The sequence below is a fragment of the Pristis pectinata genome, chromosome 14, assembly GCF_009764475.1.
Source record: "Pristis pectinata isolate sPriPec2 chromosome 14, sPriPec2.1.pri, whole genome shotgun sequence".
NCBI lineage: Eukaryota > Metazoa > Chordata > Chondrichthyes > Rhinopristiformes > Pristidae > Pristis > Pristis pectinata.
This window is the reverse complement of record NC_067418.1, coordinates 36,278,811-36,293,788: the sequence shown is the minus strand read 5'-3', so window position 1 is coordinate 36,293,788 and position 14,978 is coordinate 36,278,811. Positions and strand designations below refer to the sequence as shown.

The 14,978-nt window shown below is 38.6% G+C and overlaps 1 protein-coding gene across 1 annotated transcript in view; it reads left to right on the top strand.

Moving 5' to 3' along the window:
• The first annotated feature begins 2,007 nt into the window (after nucleotides 1-2,007).
• LOC127577691 (guanine nucleotide exchange factor for Rab-3A-like) overlaps nucleotides 2,008-14,978 on the top strand; it is a 130,300-nt gene continuing 117,329 nt past the window's right edge. Inside the window, exon 1 of the mRNA XM_052029129.1 lies at nucleotides 2,008-2,319. The gene's annotated coding sequence lies outside the window, so the exon portion shown is untranslated. The remainder of the gene's footprint in view (nucleotides 2,320-14,978) is intronic.

Below are 14,978 nucleotides of genomic sequence, written 5' to 3'. Positions count from 1 at the left end.
CACCAAAAAGCTCCTATGAAGTTAAATGTGCTTTACTTCTAACAAGTCCATGCTGGCTCTTTGTAATTACTCCATATTTAATTGCTAATTGTCTTGAATTATTGCTTCTAGGACTTTTCCTACCAATTTGTATCTAGAAATAATCAAAATCCATTCCTGCCCAATTTTTTTTTGAAGTCAGGTTATTGCTACAAAATCGTGATCCAATGTAGTTAGTTCTGTCTGCAGCTCACCAATCTTGATATACTTAGGTTTACAGTGCATGTGTGCAAATGAGTCTTGGACTTCCTTGTGCTCTTAGTCTGGCATTGTTTTAAACTTTCTATTTCTTCTGGTGCTACTTATCTCTCCTAATCATTTGTGTGTCTTTTTTCTCCTTTTCCCTACCCCCTTCATGTATTCAGATGTGGAACTATCTCATCTTTGTGATAATATTAAAGATTTGATTTAAAATTGCAGTAAGTTGAAGTTGCACACTCTTGACTCAGTCTGAATGACTTCAGGTTGTGGTTAAGCCAAACCTCTGAGCTTCCATAAAACCGTTGGCCATGTTCTATCTTTCTGAACCAGTGATTACTGACCAACAAAGATTCCTAGGGTTAAGCAATGCTTGATTTTTAAAATTCCCATCCATGTGTACCAATCCCCATTGGATTGTGATTGATTGCATTCAAGGATACTTTGGCCAACTCACTGGAGGAAAATGGATAGATTGCAGGTTGGATTTGAGGATCAAACACGGGGTGGCATGGGTAATGAGGGGCCTGAGGTCTGGAAGGAGGGCAAGTTTGGGTGTGAATTGTTGGAGAGTGACAGGTTGCTGGTGGAAATTGGCAGTTAAAGGGTCAGTTTGGGGGATTGAGAGTTGGTCATGATTCAGATGAAGATTATATATTTTATTACTTAATAGGCAGCTATGTGAAGTAGATTCCCAGTGTCAGAAGGCTAAGTTAAGTTCCCTCTATGCAAAGCTGAAGCAGGTCTCTACTGTCTGAGTGTTCTGTACCTTGTGATCACCATGCGAACATGAATAAAATCAAGATCTGATTTGCATACCATTGGATGTTACTGTGCAGCTATGGCCACCTATTAGCAATGTTTTCTTAAAATATTATGTTGCATATATAAACAAGTACTGTTATAGAAGTTTTTACACTGGCATATGTTCTGGCTGCATTCTGAGTGGGTGTGGACCACTTCCATATCTTGGGTTACCCTTCAATGAAGGTATTAGTGCATTAGCACAGTCTTTGCCTATCTGACAAAGTGTTTGAAAATGAAGACTTAAAACCCAGCACAACTGTTATGGTCTATGCAGCAGTATCGATTACTGCCCTCCCTTTTACTTTTGAGACAATGGGAAGGTCATGCTATTCCTATATACAACACTTGACTCCTGCAAAACTATTCCATGCTCCATCATGCGAAGAGATTATGAAGTGGACAATTGAAAAGATTCAAGTATGTTCTCAAAATCTTGAAAAGTGCAACATTTCTGCTGACTTGTGAGAATCCCTGGCCTTGACCACTCAAAATGGAGAAGGTGCATTCAGGATGGCACTGAGAACTTTGGAAACACTCAACAGGCCAGGCAGCATCTGATGAAGGGTCCTTGACCTGAAATATTTACTCTGTTTCTCTCTCCGCAGATGCTGCCTGACCTGCTATGGCATTTTCTGTTTGTTTCAGATTTCCAGCATCTGACTTTTTTTTGCTTCAATAATTGAGAACCTCGGGTCCATTTGTGGGAAGGACACGGAGGGAGTGCACCACCTCCCGGTCCATTCACCGCCTGCCCTATTTGTGGCCGAGTCTGCTAATTCCACATTGTCCCCGCCAGACCTCAGAAGCCACAGAGGTCGACCGTGAAACAAGTCATCCTCCGTCCCTCAAGGCTGACTAAGCATATTCTTGACCTTGAGTCTGCACCAGAGGGCGCCACTAGCGGGAGCAAGGCTGTTGCACGGCTCTGGTGGTCGTTTTCGCCTGGGGAGAATGTTCCAGAAATCAACGCAGCAGTTTATATCAGCTGTTCCCGAAACAGTAAATTGAATCTCGTCTTCACCGCGCAAAAAAAACCTCTTGGCGCCGTAAATTAAAAGAAAAGCTGCGCATCAAATGATAAGAGTTTCCCGAGGCGTTAGTCAGCAGGAGAAGAGCGATAATTAAATAGACGCAACTTTGACCAACAAGTCCGATAAAAGCAATCACAATACAAAGGATGTCCTGGGTTACTGCAGCACAGTGACAATTTCCTACAGGGGCTGAGAATTAGGGAAGTATGTAAAGTGAAGCCGATGGGTCAAGAGAAAAGCCCAGGTAATTAGAATAGTTTTTACCTCTCTAATTGTTATTTTTGCCCTCTCCTGGTTTTCTAACCACTTTAGGAGTTGCCCACTCGGATCGACAGACTTCAGCGCCCCGGCCGAGCCGTTCCCGAATATGCTCACCCACTACAGGAGTGCCAAGAGTGTGGCTGCTCTTTGGGTAAAGTTCCTCCCTCTCAGGCGTACTTACGATTCTCGTTTTCTATACATTTCCTCTTTAACGGTTTGCCTTTTAATAGTGAAACAATAATCAAAAATCAAATGTCAACTTTGTTACCAAAATTAACTTTTTTTTAAAGGTCAGCAGGGTTAATTCTCCAAAATCAGTATATATTCCCATGCCATTATGTCCTGATAAAGGGTCTGGACCCGAAACGTCGACTGTACATTTCCCTCCACAGATGCTGCCTGACCCGCTGAGTTCCCCCAACATTTTGTTTGTTGGGCCATGTTCCCAATATCCAGTTGATAGTGCTTCATATAATACTAACAGATTGTTTCCTTTCGTATTTCAAAGATGTACAGATTGTTAGATTAATTTTCCACTAAATTGGCCCTAGTGATGGAATTGATGGGAATAGGGGAGCATGAGATTGCTTTGTGAGCTGACATAAACTCAATGGGCTGAATGGCCACCTATGTCGTAAGGAAATATGGAATATAGAATTGTGAGATGAAATTAGACTCTCAGTTTCTTAGACAAGTTTTCAACAGGTTAAGTTATTGGGAGAGTCAGTGAAGCATCAAATCTTGCTATTATAGCAAACAAGTGGAATTCATTGTGCTGATTTTGTTGGTACTGTTTAAAGTTTAGCTTTAGCAAGCTCAATTTATTGATTACAATTTGTTCTACGGTAGAACAGTAAATATTGCTGAGTTATCTAAAGATTCCAGAGATTTCTGAAATCCTTGTAGAGTCATGTCACTTCACACTCACAATAAGCTGCTTCTGTTTCATTGCTACCAGCATTACATTATTAGGTATTGTGCAAGTAAAATACTATTATGTTTAACAATGGGGGCATGTTTATCGTTGTCTTTGGTATTCAACATAAGAACAATATCTGATGTTGCTTAAAATAATAATTTGATACAGTTCCAAGCACTATCATTGCTCAGGAATATTAAATGTGAGTCAGAAGTATCATCTGCTTTATACCACATTTTCAGTATATAGGCATGCAGTCTGATAAGGAATTACATTGATATAATGAAGCTCTTTTGCATGCACTGGGAGAAATGCAGGGGTTTGAAGAAATTTCCTTATTCTTAGTCCCTGAGCATTTCTTGAGTTGAGAAGCCCTCTAGTCTACCTGTTGTTTGTATTCACTGCTCTCCCTGTATAGGTCTGTTGTTTTTGTCTAATTTTCTCCTGTTATTTCGTCCTAATCCTGGGATGTAGCTGGGGTTTTGGGTTAGTTGATCTGGGAGGAATGTTTCATAGACTTGTCAAGAAGGTTATTTCTGCTGTTACTGTAAGAAATAGAACTTCTTGCATTACTCTGAGGCAGGGGTAAAAGGTTGGGTGGGGTTGGCATTGGTGGAACTGATCTCTTTGCATCTTTGGTGGAGTGTTTGATCAATTGGTGCTTGGATTTTTTTTTGGGTGGCACTGTGGCAGTTAGTTGAGCTGCTGCCTTACTGCTCCAGTGAATTATGTTCAGCTCAGACCTTTGGTGCTGCCTGTGTGGAGTTTGCATTTTCTCCCCATGACCGTGTGGGTTTCCTCCTGGGGTTCTGGTTTCCTTGCACATCTCAAAGACAAGGATTTGTAGGTTAATTGGCCACTGTAGATTGTATGTGAGTGAGTGACAAAATCTTAGGGGAGTTGATGGCAGTGTGGCAAGAATGAAAAATAGGATTGGTGTAAATAGGTGCTTGACTCAGTGGGCTGATAAGCTATTTCTGTGCTTTATGACTCTATGACAATGTGCATTTCTATCTGTGAAAATAACAATTAGCCCAGGAGTGAGTTATATTTAGGCTGAATCAATACATTGATACGATACATTTGACATCCTCTTGATATCCCGATCTGCTTCACATCAAATTAATTACTTTTGAAATATTATGGGGTGTTTTACATTCAGATCATTGAGGTTCTATTTTAATGAATTCTCTTGCAAGGTAAGTTTGGAGAGGAGGAAAGTGAAGGAAGAAAACTACGTTAGGTGATTTGTCATTTAATGTATCATCCAAAAGACACAATCTCTGATGATGTAGCACCTTCTCTGTAATCCAATAAAGATTCGGATTTAATTTGAAGGGTGCAGTACTTTATTGCAATATAGTTGATTGTCAAATACTGAGTTCCAATTGGAAGTAAATTGAAAACTTTGGATAGTTTTATTTGTGAAAATGAGATGAAAGTTGAGCATTTAGTCTTAGTGGCTCAATACATTATCATGAGCATCAAAATGTGTGCAGATTCATTGGACTGAAAAATATTGCACTTGGGTATCTAATGTGACAGGAGTGCCAGAATTTTAGCTGTATAATCTAAAAATGGCACAGAAATCACTGGAAATGTGTCTTTTCATCAGAACTGATGAAAGATCATCAACCTGAGACGTGAACTTTCCTCTCACAGATGCTGTCAGATCTAAGTATTTTGAGTATTTTCTATTTTATTTCAGTCATATAGTACTAGTTTGGAATTTCAGTTGATATTAACTTGGTACCCAACTATTGCTTTCCTTGACATTAATCTTCTTCAATATTGTGCTTTGTATAGTACGTGGTACAACATTTCCACAGTGCCGAATTGACAGCCAATAGCTTTTTATTTTAATGCCTTAAATCCTGGCCTAGGCACCCCTGGCATATGAAGAACCACAACTTGGGCTATGCATATCATTTTATATTATCGGTGCAGATTTGCACAGAAACTGGATTATTATCCACATAATGCATCTACTTTTTAAGTCAAAAATAGTCCATTGCTGATGATCATGACTCTTGCCTTAAGTCTCACATGTAAATGCTGAAACACAGAGCTGGCTGCACTGTGCATGGAAAATTGGTAATTGTGCTGGAAACACTTAACAGGTCAGGCAGCATCTGTGGAAAGAGAAACAGAGTTAACACATCAGATCAAAGACCCTTCATTATTTTGGACTTCCAACATCTTCAGTTTTTTGATTTTCATTTATTATAATTAGGCTGTTTGATGCTGCAGTTCTATGGAGACTCTCATTCATCACGTTTGAAACTGTTTTATGCTGATCTTGCAAAGGGCTGCCAGTGAGTTTTGTACACAAAATCCACTCATCTGCTATTCTGCCACTGAGTCACTAAGGTACATTAATTTCAGTAACATGGTGAGATGTGAATAATGTGTTGCAGTTGGGCCCTGACTCATTGATGTTGGCAGTAGCATGCATGATTGGTGTGCAAGCAATGATTAGCAACACCCTGTAGATTTATCTTTTGAGGCCAAAGAATACAGGTCAGGAATGGGTGATACAAACCCCTGATCCAATCTTTGTGAAGTTAGCACCCTTCCCAGTATCCATTTTCTTTCTAAGAATGTTTCTCTGGCTGTATCTTCTTCTGTTCAGCAGTTGCCTATCTCCAAGTGTCATGGACTTAGGGCAGTTCTGAATAAATGTGATAGTCGGAGCTGTAAAGAATTAGGCACTGCAAAAATATTTTACACGTTACTTAATATTCTCTTTTGATCAATCTTCTCATCTGCTTTCCCAAATGTGCTGACTTTTTATTGGGCTGGGACTCAACACAGTGTCAGCTCATTGTACCTTTACCAGTTAGTTATGTGAATCTATATGTTGTCAGCAGGTATCAATCTTTTTTTTTCTGCCACTGAATTTCTGACTCACTGGGCACTTCTATGGATTTCTTGGATTGTTTGTTTTTCTATCCTTCCCTTTCTAATCTTCTTGCCAACTCTTCCCATATTCTGTGTTAAATTTTGTGTCATACTTCTCTCATTTTGCCACCTGTTAATATCACTAGTCTTTTAATCATGTCCCATTTTCTATCAAGACATTTCACAGATTTCTGTTTTAATTTTTTTAGTTTTTATTTTCTTTTTTCCCTTACCTTTTCCATTTTTTAAGCAATCATTCATTGGACCTTCTGGTCCTAAAAGGAAGCTCCATGACCTGAAACCTGTTTATCCACACGTGCTGTCTGATCCAATAAGTATTTTCAGCTTTTTCTCATTGTATATTCAGATTTCCAGCTCATTCAGCATTATGTCAATAGTTGTTTCACTATAGAACATTGCACTTAGCCCAAACTTTGCATTCACATGGCACTCTGCTGCAAGGGTCATTCAGAAATGATCTGGTATATTTTTCTTTGAATCTCCTCTGGTATTTCTACTATTGCCAGTGAGGACATTTAACCCAGCACAAACCTAGAGTAACTTATCGCAACTTTGCAGTCTGTGTGGCTCACACACATTGAAGTGGTGCATTTACCAGTTGCAGTACTGATTATGTTAAATATTTTAGTTCTTCTATTCACAAAATCAATTGTCCCATGAATGCCCAGTTTACAAACTGAACACACCACACAAGGGGAAAAGATAAAGTCTCACTTATGGAGGGTTGCTGGTATCTTTGGAAGCAGATCTAACAAGTCACAGGAAGAGAACAGTGTGAGCCATTGAATACTTAATTGATAGTTATGTTGAGGTCTGTATCAATCTGGCTCCGTTGTACAGATACAATAAGTGTTCAAAGCTAAAGTATTGTACTTTTATCAAATATCAGCCATTGGGCGGCACAGTAGCGTAGCGGTTAGCGCGACGCTATCACAGCGCCAGCGATCGGGGTTCAATTCCCGTCGCTGTCTGTAAGGAGTTTGTACATTCTCCTGCGTCTGCGTGGGTTTCCTCCGGTTGCTCCGGTTTCCTCCCACATTCCAAAGGGTAGGTTAATTTGGGTTTAAAATGGGCGGCGTGGACTCGTTGGGCTGGAAGGGCCTGTTACCATGCTGTAAATAAAATTTAAAATCTAATTTAAAGAAACTTAAATTTGATCTTGGAGAAACGATCAGCCCATTTGTCATATTCATATACACACACATATCCTCTCATGTGCATCACCCCATATATATCATGCAGACTCTCGTGTGTTCATAAACAGTTACCCACTCATTTAATACTCTCACTCTTACCTTTATCTTTTTATTTCTCTTTGTTACTTGGGCATATACTGACACATAATCATAGTTAAAATTTTTCTGTACATACACACCCTATCATAGGCATCAAGGGGAAAACACTCCACTGATTGAAATCAAACCTTCATCAAAGTTTGTCGTCAATTGGTCATCTCAGCCCCAGGGCTAGAGCTCCTGAAGGAAGTGTCCAAAACTCAGTCAGCTTCAGCTTCTTCATCAATGACTTCTATCATAAGGTCAGAAGCAGGATGTTTGCTGAATATTGCACAAATCTTCAATTCCATTCACAACTCCTTAGAACATGAAGCAGTCTTGCCTGCATACTGCAGTATCTAGAATACATTGAAGGATAGGATAACAAGTGGCGAGTAATATTTGCATCATACAGTTGCCTGGCAAGGATCCTCTCCAACCAAAGAGTCTAACCACCTACTCTTGACACTCAGTGGCATGGCTGCGTACTCCACTATAAACATACTGTGGGCCACCATTGACTAGAACATCAACTGGATCAGAAATATAAATAAATACTATGACTACAAGAACTGGTAAGAGGTTAAGTATTTGATGACGGTGACTTACCTTCTGGCAACTCAGTCTTTTCACCCCATACAAGGCACAAGTCAGGAGCATGAGGAAAACTTCCCATTTGCCTGGATGAATGTAAGACAATCCTCATGCCATCCAAGACAAAATAGCCCACTTGATTTTCACGCTTTGCAGCATCCTAAACATTCATTCCCCCCCATCATTGTCACATAGTGTCTTCAGTGTCTCTCATCTGCAAAATGCACTGGATTTACTTGCCTTGGCAGCTCTGACAGAAGCTTCCAAATATGTGATCTCTACTATCAAGGACAAGGGCAGGAGATGCATAGAAATACCACCACCTGCAGACTCCCCTCTAAGTCACACGTCAAATGGATTTGCTAGGTCAAAGTCCTGGAACTCCCCACTCAATAGCACTGTGGGAGTACCTTCCTGAGTGGTTGAAGAAGGTGGCTCATCACTACCTTCTCAGAGGGAGTTAACCATAGGCAATTAATTTATGGTTTGCCAGTGATACTACGAACCTGAAAGATGAGTAAAATAAAAATATTCACAGTCCTCAACGCACTAATGCAAATTCTTAATATGACACTAGTAAAAGGACAATGATAAGGAATATAAGCAATGGTGAATGTAAGCATCCTTTGTGGATTTTCACTATCATATTTATTTGCACACAACAGGTAACAATCAGACATGATAACATTGCTGGTTCTAGTTAAACAGATCACAGTGATGTAAATCTCAATAGAATGACTATTCACTGGAGTTTTCAATTACTTCTTGGCAAAAATTATATAATTTGTAATGCTAAGTATGATAAAGCAGAATTACATTAAATCAGATGCACTTGAATGAAGCATTAAAACATTTAGAATTTTGTTGAAGAAATGGTGAAGTTTAGTAATATTAAATCAACTACATTTTAAGTTAATTCAAGATAGTGCTCTATGGACTCAGGAAAAATCAAGTCATTTCCATTATGAATAAAACATACCTTTCTGTTGCTTGAGACCTTAGTTGGAACTGTTCTACATTTTACCGGTAGGAATTAACTAAATAATCAGGCAGCACTTAATCTAGGGAAGAGTCCTCATTGGCTCCTTACATGTCTAGCCCTTCATATATACCTTCATATGTATCTCATTTCATTTCTTAAGCTTGCTGTGACTTGCAACCGTTTCTCTTGAATATTCCAGAAATTTCCAGGGAAGAAAATTCCTCCAATTATGTATGGGAAGAGCAAAGCCATCAACTTCATTTGTCTCCCCAGCAACTGTTTGATTCTGAACCTGACAGCTTCAGTCTTCATGTCATATCTGATCTGCTATTGAACTTCCAACTGCATATTTGCTCCACCACTATTTCTACTTCCTCTTAATCGCCTTGCATCATGCTGGTTGGGTTTCCATTTAATAAGCTTGAGATAGCCTAATTCATAGCAAGTCCCATTCATCTGCCACCCCTATGCTCACTGACCTATATTGGCTCTCAATTCAATAAAGCTTGTGTTTTAAAATTGTCATCCTTGTTATCAAACGTTGAAGTGCCTTCTCCACTCCGTTTTACTGTAACCTCCTTCAGCTTCATAGTACTGCCAGATCTCTGTGATCCTCTAATTCTGACTCTTGACCATCCCTGATTTACTGTGCCATCGATGGGCATGCCTAAAGCTCTGGAATTTCTTCCCTAAATTTCTCCACCTTTCTCTGCTCCTTTGTTTAAGGAAAACAAAAAAAAAATTTGGTTCCCTGGCCGAACAGCTGCTTTTACAGCTTCATCCCAACTTTTCTTTAATTATGTTCCTCTGTGTGTCTTGGGACATTTTATTATGTTAATTATACTATATCGGTGCAAATTATTGTTTGCGCCAATCCATTACATTTCTAATTGAATCTCCAAGCACTGACTCTCCCGTGTCTGATTCCACATGGCCTTTTCTCCTTGCAGATCATTTATGTCTCCACATATCTCTATCTCTGTAGTGTATTGTTTCCCTCATCACCAATCCTACAAAAATTCTTTACTCCATTTCTCCATTTAGTACATCTATTCCTTCATTTGAAATAATGCCACTCTTGCTCCGTGTTTCATAGTTTTGTTTACTTTCTGTTCCTGAGCTTTTCGTGTGTTCAGTTGCATTTCACCATTTCAGCATGTCTCACTTTCCAGCTGCAGCCATCTCATAGTCTATCAATCCTTTCAGATCAAAATCACCTCTTATTTGCCCTTTGCTTCTACATCTCTCTCAGTATTTCCAGTTCTTTAACTCCCTCTTTCTTTAACCTTTTATTTTGTCTTCTCTCGGACTCTCCATCCTCATTTCTTAAGTATTCGACTCCGTCTCTGAAACTGCAATTTTTTGGTTTTCTTTATGTCCAATATTTTGTGTTGCAGAAACTTGTAGCAAAGAAAAATTTAGTTTCCTTATTTAAGAATGTTGACTAATGTCAAAATTGGCTGTTTTGGATGCTAAACTAATTGTGTGTGTACTAATTAGGATGTTGGTCATGCTCTAAGTATCCAGAGAAATACTTGCATGAAATTGAATTAATTAAGTCCCTGAGAAATTAACTGCATGGCTTGAGAACTAATTAACCAACAAACTGTATACTATGTGTAAAGTGAAAAGTATCTGAAAGAGCCTTTCCATGGAATTATCTTTATAGGACTAGAAAGACAACTAAATACATAATAAAAAATGGATGGAAGCATGAGGAATACAGAATGAGTCTGATGAAACAGTAGGACTTGGCATCCCCATCTGCAACTGGATCCTTGTCTTCCTGACCAACAGACTGCATTCAGTAGGGATAGGCAGCAACACCTCCTCCAGGATTGTCCTTAATACCAGTGTCCTGCAAGGCTGCTCTTTACTCCCTATACATTCATGACTGTGTGGCAAAATTCTGCTCTAACTCCATTTACAAGTTTGCAGATGACACCACCGTAGTGGACCAGATCTCAAACAACGATGAGATAATGTACAGGAAGGAGATATAGAGCACCTCGTGGCATGATGTTAAGACAACAACCTCTTCCTCAATATCAGCAAAACAAAAGACCTGGTCATTGACTTCAGAAAGCAATGTACACCCCCTTGTCTGCATCAATGGCGCTGAGGTGAAGATGGTTGAGAGCTTCAAGTTCCTTATATTACCAACAATTTGTCCTGTTCCAGCCACGTAGATGCCATGGCCAAGAAAGCACACCAGCGCCTCTACTTCCTCAGAAGGCTAAGGAAATTTGGCATGTCCCTGATGACCCTCACCAATTTTTATAGATGTGCCATAGAAAATATCCGACCCGGATGCATCACAGCTTGGTATGGTAACTGATCTGCCCAAGACTGCAAGAAGTTGCAGAGAGTTGTGAATGCAGCCCAGTCCATCACAAAAACCAGCCTCCCCTCCATTGACTCTGTCTACACTTCCTGCTGCTTTGGGAAAGCAGCTAACATTACCAAGGATCCCTCCTGTCCCAGTTATTCTCTCTCCTCCTCTGCTCTCATGGGGCTAAAGATACAAAAGCTTGAGAACACATACTATCAGGCTCAAGGAAGGCTTTTATCCTGCTGTTATAAGACTTTTGAACGGACCTCTTATACGATAAAGGTGAACTGATCTCTCAATCTATCTCGTCATTGCTCTTGCACTGCCCTTGTCTACCTGCACTGCACTTTTGCTGTAACTGTAACACTATATTCTGCATTCTGTTTTTTTTTCCTTTTGTACTACCTCAGTGTACTTGTGTATGGAATTACCTGTCTGGATGGCATGCAGACAGCTTTTCATGTATGTCAGTACATGTTACAATAATAAACCAATTATAAATACAACAGATTTTCAGTATCAGATAAGGACTGAACATCAAGCCAAACAAGAAATTAATAAAATTGATGGTAACTGTAGTAATGGGGAACTCCATGGTAAGAAAGATCGATAATATCTTGGAGACTTTTTATGGAGGCTGTGGAGGAGATCTCCTGATGTGATGTGATTTGTGATGATGTGTGTGGGAGATAGTGGCCTGGTGTTCGTTTAATAATATATTTGATGAGTATGATCATGAGCCCTGAAATGTCCTTTGCTGTGAGGAAAGAAGGGCTTTCTCATCTTGAAGCACGTCTTGGCTGATAAGAAAAATAAAACTCTTTATTTGCATTTAGACATAGTAAGGATGAAGGAAGTAACAATATGGACTAAATTTTGAAAAGATGTAATGCAAACACAACAATGAAAATGAGGGATTACCTTCTATAAATGTAAAATTGATCAATTATGGTAAGCCAGGAAATTCCTAATTCTTAAAAAATAGAGGAGCTGCAGGTCTATGTGTATTGGAACAAAAATAGAATAGAAGTGGGTGTCCCTGTTTATCATAGAATCTTTATACATTGTTGAGGAAAAAGTACAAATTGAAAGATAGGAGAAACATTTTTTACAGCTGGCCAAGAAAGTAAATAAGATGTTGCCATACGTCACTTAGAACGTGACAAATAATTAAAAGCAGGTTTTAGCAAGGTTCTATCTAGCTTTGGCTAGTCCTGGTCTATAACATAGGCTTATAAGAAATAGAAGCAGGAATAGGTCATAATGCCCCCCCCCCCCAATCCCTCAACCTGTCAATAAGAACGTGGTTGATCTTTTACCTCAGCACCACTTCTTGCAGAAACTCCACATCCCTTGATTCATGAAATATCCAAAAATCTATCAATCTCCATCTTGGATATATCCAGCGATTGAGACTCTATAGCCCTCTTGGGCAGAGAATTCCAAAGATTTGCTACTCACTGAGTGAAGAAATTTATTTTGTTTTCAGTCCTGAATGGCTGTTAACTTATTCTGAGATTGTGACTCTGGTTTTACTCTTTTTAGCCCCACAAGAATTTACTACGTTTCAGTTATATCACCTCTCATTTTTCTGATATCAAGAGAGTATAGGCTCAGAATGCTTAATCTCTCTATCTAATAAAATTCTCCCTTCTCCCAGAAATAAAATGTAGTGAATCTTCATTGCACTTCCTCTGTGGCATAATTTCCTTCTCTGGATCGAGAAACCAGACCTGTTCACAATATTTCTTGTTCAGACTCACCAATTCCTTGTGTAATTTCAGTAAGATGTGTTTACTCTTGTACTTAAATCTCTATGCAATAAAGGTGAACATACCACTTGCTTTCCTAATTGTTTTGGGATCCTGTGTTTCAGTTTGGTTTTTGCATTACAAGAAAGATGTAGAATATTTGAAGGGAGGGCTTTCAGTCTGAATCGTGATTTAAGAGGTTTAAGTTATGGGGAAATATGACCGTCTCTGGGATTTTTTATCTTGGGAAGAAGACTGAAATGTAGACAAGGTTGCGATGATAGCTTAGAGGATTTTTAGTTAAATAGAGGATTTTAAATGCTGGAGAACTCTTCTGTTCTGTGTAGGAATCAATGAAGGCAGAAGTAGTTCAATATTAAGACTCTCAAAGTATGAAATTTAGACAATATTTTTAGGCCCAGAAATGTTATAAATTAATGTTGGAGGCAGCTGAACAGAAAACCATGGTAGGTTTAAAAAGACAACTCAATTGGATGCAGGCCTACAAATTCCAAGCTCCAGAAAGAAATTAGGTAGGATACTTGCTTGTAAGAGCTAGGTAGCCTAGTAATCTGCTCAAAATATTATTCTGAGTTTTATTTTTAATCTCCATGTCCCCATCACCTGCCCATTAGTATTTATTGCTCCGCTCATCCAATGTGTCCACTATCACTTTAAATCCTCCACTGTCACTTTCAACAACTTATACCACCTTTAACATAGTAAGTCATCCTTCGGACCTACATTGTGTCTTTCCCACCAAATGGAGAAATTACAGCAAAAATATTAGTCTTTTTTAAAATCCTTTTTAAAAGAAAAATATATTATTCTTTCTAAGTGTATACAGTATGCAGTCTACATTCTCTGTATTTTGTGTGAATCTTCCTCTTAGCTTTCATGTTCTTTTGAGTATGCCCTCCACTACCTTTGTTTCTGCTCAGTTTGAATCATTGAAAAGTTATTTTATTATCAAGTAATATATTTACAATATAATCTTTTAGTTGTGAATGTTTAGGAAAGGTTATTTATATCCTTGCATTAAATTAAATGCAGCAGATTACTAAACTCTAAAGTAGTAGATACATGTTAATTTTAATTTCTCAAATATCATGCGTCACTATTTCGTGTAGTTCATGAATAGACCTGCTGCATTTGAAATGCTAATGATTTCAGTTGTGTTCTTGATTTGCTTGGTTTAACTCCTAACAACATCCATCGAGTTATTTATATAAAAATAACTCTCATAAAATTTTCAGTATAGAATCAGTTTCTGAAGTCTAAATTTTAACCATGAATCCAGTAAATGTCAAAAACCTTGCTTTGAAGTAAAAATAAAGTGCGACACATTTGCTGAAATTTGTGTCCAGCATTGGAAAGATTTTAGTGTGGGGAATTTTGGTATTCCATTGAATTCAGTAACTTCAAGCTTTAAATTCATGATTATTCACTTCCTAGGACAGGCAAAACACAGACCAGAAGCATGATGGTTTTCCTATATTATCCTGCAATAATCTGTGGTTTCTACCCAAACAAACATCTTTATTTACTGGTGTGATAGTTTTATATTTTTATATCAATCATCCTATTATGCATTTGTGTGGGTCTGCTAACTGAGGAGAAAATTTGAGCCGGTGTTCTATTTTATTAGGGACACACTTATGAGTGATTTTGTCCTACTACCAGCAGGCTGAAATACTTCAAGCTGAAAATTTTGCATAAGACCCTTTACCCTGCTCATTTCCATTTGAAATGCTGAGTTCTTGAAATTTCTGCTATTTTCTGGTATTTTCTGGAAATTATTGTGCAGCAACAAGTTGCATTTACTACTTTAGAAGTGGTATTTAAAATATAACTTCTCTGTAAAGGTA